Source organism: Syngnathus scovelli, unplaced genomic scaffold (assembly GCF_024217435.2).
Source record: "Syngnathus scovelli strain Florida unplaced genomic scaffold, RoL_Ssco_1.2 HiC_scaffold_516, whole genome shotgun sequence".
Classification (NCBI taxonomy): domain Eukaryota; kingdom Metazoa; phylum Chordata; class Actinopteri; order Syngnathiformes; family Syngnathidae; genus Syngnathus; species Syngnathus scovelli.
In genome coordinates this window covers 1-10,000 of record NW_026061622.1, presented here as the reverse complement: position 1 = coordinate 10,000, position 10,000 = coordinate 1, and positions in this window count along the sequence as shown.

Genomic DNA, 10,000 nt, shown 5'->3' with positions numbered 1-10,000 from the left:
GGGCGTGCGTAAGAGGCTCGTCCGGGGATGAGGCAGCATCCTCGGGCGGCAGGCGGGAGTAGGCAGCCTCCCCTTAGTTTAACTTAGTCTCTGGAGAATGTTAGCGGGCGCGCGTAAGATAACGTATGTCCGCCTCTCGGTCACTCTGGCCGGGCGTGGGTGTGCGTCCGCTCCCGTCTTGTGAGCCTCCAAGTGGAACTTAGTGATCGGAGGATGACACCGGGCGTGCGTAAGAGGCGCGTCCGGGGATGAGGCAGCATCCTCGGGCGTCAGCCGGGAGTAGGCAGCCTCCCCCAAGTGGAACTTAGCCTCCACTAAGTGGAACTCAGTCTCCGGAGGATGACAGCGGGCGTGCGTAACAGGCGCGTCCGGGGATGAGGCAGCATCCTCGGACACCGGCCGGGAGCGCGCGGGCGCTGTGGAAGTAAGTACATCCGCTCCTGGTACCTAAAAATTCCTCCAGCGGCGGGCCCCGGGCCTAAACTTTCTCCGGGCCGCGCAACACGCACTTTCCGCCGGACACCGACGGAGGCAACGTCCCCCTCCTGCGGTGACAAAAAAAATCCACCCCTGGTACCTAAAAATTTCTCCAGCGGCGGGCCCCTGGCCTAAACTTTCTCCGGGCCGCGCAACACGCACTTTCCGCCGGACACCGACGGAGGCAACGTCCCCCTCCTGCGGTGACAAAAAAAATCCACCCCTGGTACCTAAAAATTTCTCCAGCGGCGGGCCCCTGGCCTAAACTTTCTCCGGCCCGCGCAACACGCACTTTCCGTCGGACACGGACGGAGGCAACGTCCCCCTCCTGCGGTGACAAAAAAAATCCACCCCTGGTACCTAAAAAATTCTCCAGCGGCGGGCCCCTGGCCTAAATTTTCTCCGGCCCGCGCAACACGCACTTTGCGCCGGACGCCGGTCCCAAACCACCACCGCCGACCGCCACAAGGCGACAGCCACCATCCCCAAGCGCCACCCCCGACCGCCACAAGGCGACCGCCACCAGCCGACCGCCACAAGGCGACAGCCACCATCCCCAAGCGCCATCCCCGACCGCCACCCCCCGACCGCCACAAGGCGACCGCCACCAGCCGACCGCCACAAGGCGACAGCCACCATCCCCAAGCGCCACCCCCGACCGCCACAAGGCGACCGCCACCAGCCGACCGCCACAAGGCGACAGCCACCATCCCCAAGCGCCATCCCCGACCGCCACCCCCCGACCGCCACAAGGCGACCGCCACCAGCCGACCGCCACAAGGCGACAGCCACCATCCCCAAGCGCCATCCCCGACCGCCACCCCCCGACCGCCACAAGGCGACCGCCACCAGCCGACCGCCACAAGGCGACAGCCACCATCCCCAAGCGCCACCCCCGACCGCCACAAGGCGACCGCCACCAGCCGACCGCCACAAGGCGACAGCCACCATCCCCAAGCGCCATCCCCGACCGCCACCCCCCGACCGCCACAAGGCGACCGCCACCAGCCGACCGCCACAAGGCGACAGCCACCATCCCCAAGCGCCACCCCCGACCGCCACCAGCCGACCGCCACCAGCCGACCGCCACCATCCCCAAGCGCCATCCCCGACCGCCACCCCCCGACCGCCACAAGGCGACCGCCACAAGGCGACAGCCACCATCGCCAAGCGCCACCCCCGACCGCCACCAGCCGACCGCCACCAGCCGACCGCCACCAGCCGACCGCCACCATCCCCAAGCGCCATCCCCGACCGCCACCCCCCGACCGCCACAAGGCGACCGCCACAAGGCGACAGCCACCATCGCCAAGCGCCACCCCCGACCGCCACCAGCCGACCGCCACCAGCCGACCGCCACCAGCCGACCGCCACCATCCCCAAGCGCCATCCCCGACCGCCACCCCCCGACCGCCACAAGGCGACCGCCACCAGCCGACCGCCACCAGCCGACCGCCACAAGGTGACAGCCACCATCCCCAAGCGCCATCCCCGACCGCCACCCCCCGACCGCCACAAGGCGACCGCCACCAGCCGACCGCCACAAGGCGACAGCCACCATCCCCAAGCGCCACCCCCGACCGCCACCAGCCGACCGCCACCAGCCGACCGCCACAAGGCGACAGCCACCATCCCCAAGCGCCACCCCCGACCGCCACCAGCCGACCGCCACCAGCCGACCGCCACCATCCCCAAGCGCCATCCCCGACCGCCACCCCCCGACCGCCACAAGGCGACCGCCACAAGGCGACAGCCACCATCCCCAAGCGCCACCCCCGACCGCCACAAGGCGACCGCCACCAGCCGACCGCCACCAGCCGACCGCCACCATCCCCAAGCGCCATCCCCAAGCGCCACCCCCGACCGCCACCAGCCGACCGCCACCGGCCGTTCGCGGTGTGCGCCGCCGTTCCCCAAGCACCCTCCGGGACGAAGCCGGAGCCAGAGAATAGCAGCGGCCGTGCGTAAAAGCTGCGGCCGGGCCTCGCGGAAGGTCCCCCGGGCAGCGAGCTGCCGAGCCCCGGCCTCCAGCTTCCACCAGGTAATAGGACCGGGCGCGCGCAAAAGCTGGGGCCGGGCCTGGCGGAAGGTCCTCGGGCATCCAGCGAGATCACACGGCCCCCACCGGAGGCGGCTAGCGCCTCCGTAGAGTAGTGCCGGCCCGCGGAAGCGGCCGCCCGTCAGCCTGCGTTGCCGCTGGTCGAAAAATGCACTAAGTGCCAAACCCCATTCATTTACAACGGCGTGTCCGCCAGAGGGCGCACTTCCCCCGGCGGACCAGCCGGCGGGGCTCGTTAGAGAGTGTATCCGCCTGGCGGTGCCTCCTGGCCGGCCTGGATTCCGGACCGCCACCGCTCACTCGCGGGACCCTAATCGGCCCGCGGACCAGCCGGCGGGTCCTCCGTGAAAGCCTATCCGCCTGGCGGTGCCTCCTGGCCGGCCTGGATTCCGGACCGCGACCGCTCACTCGCGGGACCCTAAACGGCCCGCGGACCAGCCGGCGGGTCCTCCGTGAAAGCCTATCCGCCTGGCGGTGCCTCCTGGCCGGCCTGGATTCCGGACCGCCACCGCTCACTCGCGGGACCCTAATCGGCCCGCGGACCAGCCGGCGGGACCTCCGTGAAAGCCTATCCGCCTGGCGGTGCCTCCTGGCCGGCCTGGATTCCGGACCGCCACCGCTCACTCGCGGGACCCTAATCGGCCCGCGGACCAGCCGGCGGGACCTCCGTGAAAGCCTATCCGCCTGGCGGTGCCTCCTGGCCGGCCTGGATTCCGGACCGCCACCGCTCACTCGCGGGACCCTAATCGGCCCGCGGACCAGCCGGCGGGACCTCCGTGAAAGCCTATCCGCCTTGGCCGGTTCCCCGGCCGGCCACGGGTGGCGAGAATCCGGCCTCCTCGCCCGGAGCGCGCTTCGACTTGGGCGAAAAATGCACTAAGTGCCAAACCCCATTCATTTACAACGGCGTGTCCGCCAGAGGGCGCACTTCCTCCGGCCGGCGGGGCTCGTTGGAGAGCGCGTCCGCCTTCGCCGGTTCCCCGGTCGGCCGCGAACGGCGAAAAGCCGGCCTCTTCCCCCGGAGCCCGGTGGGCGAATTTTTTTTTTTTTTTTTTTTTTTTTTTCAAAGTGCCAACGGCTCTCGCGCCGCGATGCGTCCGCCTTCGCCGGTTCCCAAGTCGGCCACGAACGGCGAAAAATCGGCCTCTTCCCCGGAGCCCGGTCGGCGAATTTTATTTTATTTTTTTCCAAAGTGCCAACGGCTCTCGCGCCGCGATGCGTCCGCCTTCGCCGGTTCCCCGGTCGGCCACGAACGGCGAAAAATCGGCCCCTTCCCCCGGAGCCCGCATGATTATACGCGATGTTAATATTTATTTAATTATTAAATAAATACATACATATGTTTATTAATAATATACGCGGTGTTGATATGTATTTAATTATTACGTATATTGTGAATAAACTAACGGTGATTTTACACGATTTGACTACATGCGTGACCGTGATATAGTGCCGAGGGCTCCCGCGCCGTCACGCGTCCGCCTCGGCACGTGGGGTACCACGGGTCGCCCGCGGCAGCGAGCGTTCGGCTCGCGGGGGCCCGCGGGGTGTTATTAGGGAGTGCGGCAGCCGTGCCGAGGCTCCGGCCGGCCGCCGGAAGTCCCGCGGGGGAGCGTCGGAGCTCCGCGAGGCCGGCCGGGGAGCCTCTTAGTCATCGCCCGCGCTCGCGGTGGTCCCGGTCGCTTAAAGTGCCGCGGGAGGCGTAGCGATGCGAGTGAGTGTGCGCCAAGTGCGAGAGGCGGTGCATTTACGCGCCGTGTCCGCGAGAGGGAGGCAATTCCCCGTTGCGACCTCCGGGAGATCAGCGGGCCGCCGAAAAGGCTCAGCCGGGGTGCCTGGAGCCTCCTCGGGCGTCGAGTTAGGAGGGGGGCGCGCGGAGAACCGGCTGGATGTCCCCTGGAAGCTCAGCGGGCCGTGGGAAAGGCTTGGCCGGGGTGCCTGGAGCCTCGGCCGGCTTAAAAAGTTGGGAGGGGGGCGCGCGGAGAACCGGCTGGAGGTCCCCTGGAAGCTCAGCGGGCCGTTCAAAACGCTTAGCCGAGGTGCCTGGAGCCTCGGCCGGCTTAAAAGTGAGGAGGAAAGCGCGCGGAGAACCGGCCGGAGGTCCCCTGGAAGCTCAGCGGGCCGTGGGAAAAAGCTCAGCCGGGGTGCCGGAAGCCTCGGCCGGCTTAAAACGTGAGGAGGAAAGCACCGGGAGAACCGGCTGGAGGTCTTCTGGAAGCTCAGCGGGCCGCCGAAAACGCGTAGCCGAGGTGCCGGGAGCCTCCTCGGGCGTCAAAAGTGAGGAGCGACGCACCCCCGAGAACCGCCTGGGTCCTCCAGCCACCGTTGAAAAAGACGTCGAGTCAGGCTACCTTAAGAGAGTCACAGCTACTCCCGCCGTTTACCCGCGCGGAGCGTCATCGCCTCCGCGAACCGTCAAAAATAAATAAATACATGAATAAATGTCAAGTGAGCCTACCTTAAGAGAGTCGTAGTTACTCCCGCCGTTCGGCCGCTCAAAGTGTCATCGGAAGCGGACCCACGCAAGTAAGTGTGCGCAAAGTGCGAGAGGTGGTGTTTTTACTCGCCGCGTCCGCCAGAGGGAGGCAATTCCCCGCCGCGACGGCACGGGCAGCTTCCGAGCGTCTCCCCGAGCGCTCGGAAGTCCGTGCGGGGGGGAGATGAGAGCCGTGCGAGGTACCAGGTGGAGCCGGACGGCGCGGTGCTTCCAAGCAGCCGATCCGCTGGGCTTGGAGCTATTTTCGGCCACTTGGCGCGCGAGCACGGCCTCCCGGCGGTGCCGGGGGGTGGTGCGCGAGCGCGCCGGCCGCCGGAGGTCCCGCGGAGGAGCGTCGGAGCTCCGCGAGGCCGGGGAGCCTCTCGGTAATCACCCGGGGCCGGCGGAGCGTTATTCGGCCGCTCTGCGCGCGCGCGCACGGCCTCCCGGCGGTGCCGGGGGGTGGTGCGCGAGCGCGCCGGCCGCCGGAGGTCCCGCGGAGGAGCGTCGGAGCTCCGCGAGGCCGGGGAGCCTCTCGGTAATCACCCGGGGCCGGCGGAGCGTTATTCGGCCGCTCTGCGCGCGCGCGCACGGCCTCCCGGCGGTGCCGGGGGGTGGTGCGCGAGCGCGCCGGCCGCCGGAGGTCCCGCGGAGGAGCGTCGGAGCTCCGCGAGGCCGGGGAGCCTCTCGGTAATCACCCGGGGCCGGCGGAGCGTTATTCGGCCGCTCTGCGCGCGCGCGCACGGCCTCCCGGCGGTGCCGGGGGGTGGTGCGCGAGCGCGCCGGCCGCCGGAGGTCCCGCGGAGGAGCGTCGGAGCTCCGCGAGGCCGGGGAGCCTCTCGGTAATCACCCGGGGCCGGCGGAGCGTTATTCGGCCGCTCTGCGCGCGCGCGCACGGCCTCCCGGCGGTGCCGGGGGGTGGTGCGCGAGCGCGCCGGCCGCCGGAGGTCCCGCGGAGGAGCGTCGGAGCTCCGCGAGGCCGGGGAGCCTCTCGGTAATCACCCGGGGCCGGCGGAGCGTTATTCGGCCGCTCTGCGCGCGCGCGCACGGCCTCCCGGCGGTGCCGGGGGGTGGTGCGCGAGCGCGCCGGCCGCCGGAGGTCCCGCGGAGGAGCGTCGGAGCTCCGCGAGGCCGGGGAGCCTCTCGGTAATCACCCGGGGCCGGCGGAGCGTTATTCGGCCGCTCTGCGCGCGCGCGCACGGCCTCCCGGCGGTGCCGGGGGGTGGTGCGCGAGCGCGCCGGCCGCCGGAGGTCCCGCGGAGGAGCGTCGGAGCTCCGCGAGGCCGGGGAGCCTCTCGGTAATCACCCGGGGCCGGCGGAGCGTTATTCGGCCGCTCTGCGCGCGCGCGCACGGCCTCCCGGCGGTGCCGGGGGGTGGTGCGCGAGCGCGCCGGCCGCCGGAGGTCCCGCGGAGGAGCGTCGGAGCTCCGCGAGGCCGGGGAGCCTCTCGGTAATCACCCGGGGCCGGCGGAGCGTTATTCGGCCGCTCTGCGCGCGCGCGCACGGCCTCCCGGCGGTGCCGGGGGGTGGTGCGCGAGCGCGCCGGCCGCCGGAGGTCCCGCGGAGGAGCGTCGGAGCTCCGCGAGGCCGGGGAGCCTCTCGGTAATCACCCGGGGCCGGCGGAGCGTTATTCGGCCGCTCTGCGCGCGCGCGCACGGCCTCCCGGCGGTGCCGGGGGGTGGTGCGCGAGCGCGCCGGCCGCCGGAGGTCCCGCGGAGGAGCGTCGGAGCTCCGCGAGGCCGGGGAGCCTCTCGGTAATCACCCGGGGCCGGCGGAGCGTTATTCGGCCGCTCTGCGCGCGCGCGCACGGCCTCCCGGCGGTGCCGGGGGGTGGTGCGCGAGCGCGCCGGCCGCCGGAGGTCCCGCGGAGGAGCGTCGGAGCTCCGCGAGGCCGGGGAGCCTCTCGGTAATCACCCGGGGCCGGCGGAGCGTTATTCGGCCGCTCTGCGCGCGCGCGCACGGCCTCCCGGCGGTGCCGGGGGGTGGTGCGCGAGCGCGCCGGCCGCCGGAGGTCCCGCGGAGGAGCGTCGGAGCTCCGCGAGGCCGGGGAGCCTCTCGGTAATCACCCGGGGCCGGCGGAGCGTTATTCGGCCGCTCTGCGCGCGCGCGCACGGCCTCCCGGCGGTGCCGGGGGGTGGTGCGCGAGCGCGCCGGCCGCCGGAGGTCCCGCGGAGGAGCGTCGGAGCTCCGCGAGGCCGGGGAGCCTCTCGGTAATCACCCGGGGCCGGCGGAGCGTTATTCGGCCGCTCTGCGCGCGCGCGCACGGCCTCCCGGCGGTGCCGGGGGGTGGTGCGCGAGCGCGCCGGCCGCCGGAGGTCCCGCGGAGGAGCGTCGGAGCTCCGCGAGGCCGGGGAGCCTCTCGGTAATCACCCGGGGCCGGCGGAGCGTTATTCGGCCGCTCTGCGCGCGCGCGCACGGCCTCCCGGCGCCTCCGCGAACCGCCAAAATAAATGTCAAGTGAGCCTACCTTAAGAGAGTCACAGTTACTCCCGCCGTTTACCCGCGCGGAGCGTCATCGCCTCCGCGAACCGTCAAAAATAAATAAATACATAAATAAATAAATGTCAAGTGAGCCTACCTTAAGAGAGTCACAGTTACTCCCGCCGTTTACCCGCGCGGAGCGTCATCGCCTCCGCGAACCGTCAAAAATAAATAAATACATGAATAAATAAATGTCAAGTGAGCCTACCTTAAGAGAGTCACAGTTACTCCCGCCGTTTACCCGCGCGGAGCGTCATCGCCTCCGCGAACCGTCAAAAATAAATAAATACATGAATAAATAGTCAAGTGAGCATACCTTAGGAGAGTCGCAGTTACTCCCGCCGTTCGGCCGCTTAAAGTGCCACGGGAGGCGTAGCAATGCGAGTGAGTGTGCGCCAAGTGCGAGAGGCGGTGTATTTACTCGCCGTGTCCGCGAGAGGGAGGTAACTCCCCGTTGCGACCTCCGGGAGAGCAACGGGCCGCCGAAAACGCTCAGCCGAGGTGCTGGAAGCCTCGGCCGGCTCGCAAAGCGAGGCGCGAGGCACCGGGAGAACCGGCTGGAGGTCCCCTGGAAGCTCAGCGGGCCGTGGGAAACGCTCGGCCGAGGTGCTGGAAGCCTCGGCCGGCTTAAAAGTGAGGAGGAAAGCGCGCGGAGAACCGGCTGGAGGTCCCCTGGAAGCTCAGCGGGCCGTGGGAAACGCTCAGCCGAGGTGCTGGAAGCCTCGGCCGTCTCACAAAGCGAGGCGCGAGGCACCGGGAGAACCGGCTGGAGGTCCCCTGGAAGCTCAGCGGGCCGTGGAGAAAGCTTAGCCGGGGTGCTGGAAGCCTCGGCCGGCTCACAAAGCGAGGCGCGAGGCACCGGGAGAACCGGCTGGAGGTCCCTCGGAAGCTCAGCGGGCCGTGGAGAAAGCTTAGCCGGGGTGCCGGAAGCCTCGGCCGGCTCGCAAAGCGAGGCGCGAGGCACCGGGAGAACCGGCTGGAGGTCCCCTGGAAGCTCAGCGGGCCGTGGGAAAGGCCCGGCCGAGGTGCTGGAAGCCTCGGCCGGCTTAAAACGTGATGAGGAAAGCACCCGGAGAACCGGCTGGACGTCTTCTGTAAGATCAGCGGGCCGTGGAAAATGCTAAGCCGAGGTGCTGGAAGTCGAATAAGGCTTCGTCCAAGGTGCTTATAAAGTTCATATCCGCTCGGCTGGAGGTAATTGGCCAGCCGACCAGCCGGCGGGACCTCCGTGACCGCCTATCCGCCTGCCGGTGCCTCCTGGCCGGCGTGGATTCCGGGCCGCGACCGCTAACTTACGGGACCCTAAATGGCCCGCGGACCAGCTGGCGGGACCTCCGTGACAGCCTATCCGCCTGCCGGTGGCTGCTGGCCGGCGTGCATTCCGGGCCGCGACCGCTAACTTACGGGACCCTAAATGGCCCGCGGACCAGCTGGCGGGACCTCCGTGACAGCCTATCCGCCTGCCGGTGCCTCCTGGCCGGCGTGCATTCCGGGCCGCGACCGCTTACTTACGGGACCCTAAATGGCCCGCGGACCAGCTGGCGGGACCTCCGTGACAGCCTACCCGCCTGGCGGTGGCTGCTGGCCGGCGTGGATTCCGGGCCGCGACCGCTCACTTACGGGACCCTAATTGGCCCGCGGACCAGCTGGCGGGACCTCCGTGACAGCCTACCCGCCTCCCGGTGGCTGCTGGCCGGCGCGGATTCCGGGCCGCGACCGCTAACTTACGGGACCCCAATTGGCCCGCGGACCAGCCGGCGGGACCCCCGTGACCGCCTATCCGCCTTGGCCGGTTCCCCGGCCGGCCACGGATGGCGAGAATCCGGCCTCCTCGCCCGGAGCGCTCGTCGGCTTCGGCGAAAAATGCACTAAGTGCCAAACCCCATTCATTTACAATGGCGTGTCCGCCAGAGGGCGCAGTTCCCCCCGCGGACCAGCCGGCGGGACCTCCGTGACCGCCTATCCGCCCGCGCTGGTTCCCCGGCCGGCGCGAATTCCGGGCCGCGACCGCTAACTTACGGGACCCCGATTGGCCCGCGGACCAGCCGGCGGGACCTCCGTGACCGCCTATCCGCCTGCGCTGGTTCCCCGGCCGGCGCGAATTCCGGGCCGCGACCGCTAACTTACGGGACCCCGATTGGCCCGCGGACCAGCCGGCGGGACCTCCGTGACCGCCTATCCGCCTGCGCTGGTTCCCCGGCCGGCGCGAATTCCGGGCCGCGACCGCTAACTTACGGGACCCCGATTGGCCCGCGGACCAGCCGGCGGGACCTCCGTGACCGCCTATGCGCCTGCGCTGGTTCCCCGGCCGGCGCGAATTCCGGGCCGCGACCGCTAATTTACGGGACCCCAATTGGCCCGCGGACCAGCCGGCGGGACCTCCGTGACCGCCTATCCGCCTTCGCTGGTTCCCCGGTCGGCGTGTATTCCGGGCCGCGGCCGCTCACTTACGGGACCAAAATTGGCCCGCGGACCAGCCGGCGGGACCTCCGTGACCGCCTATCCGC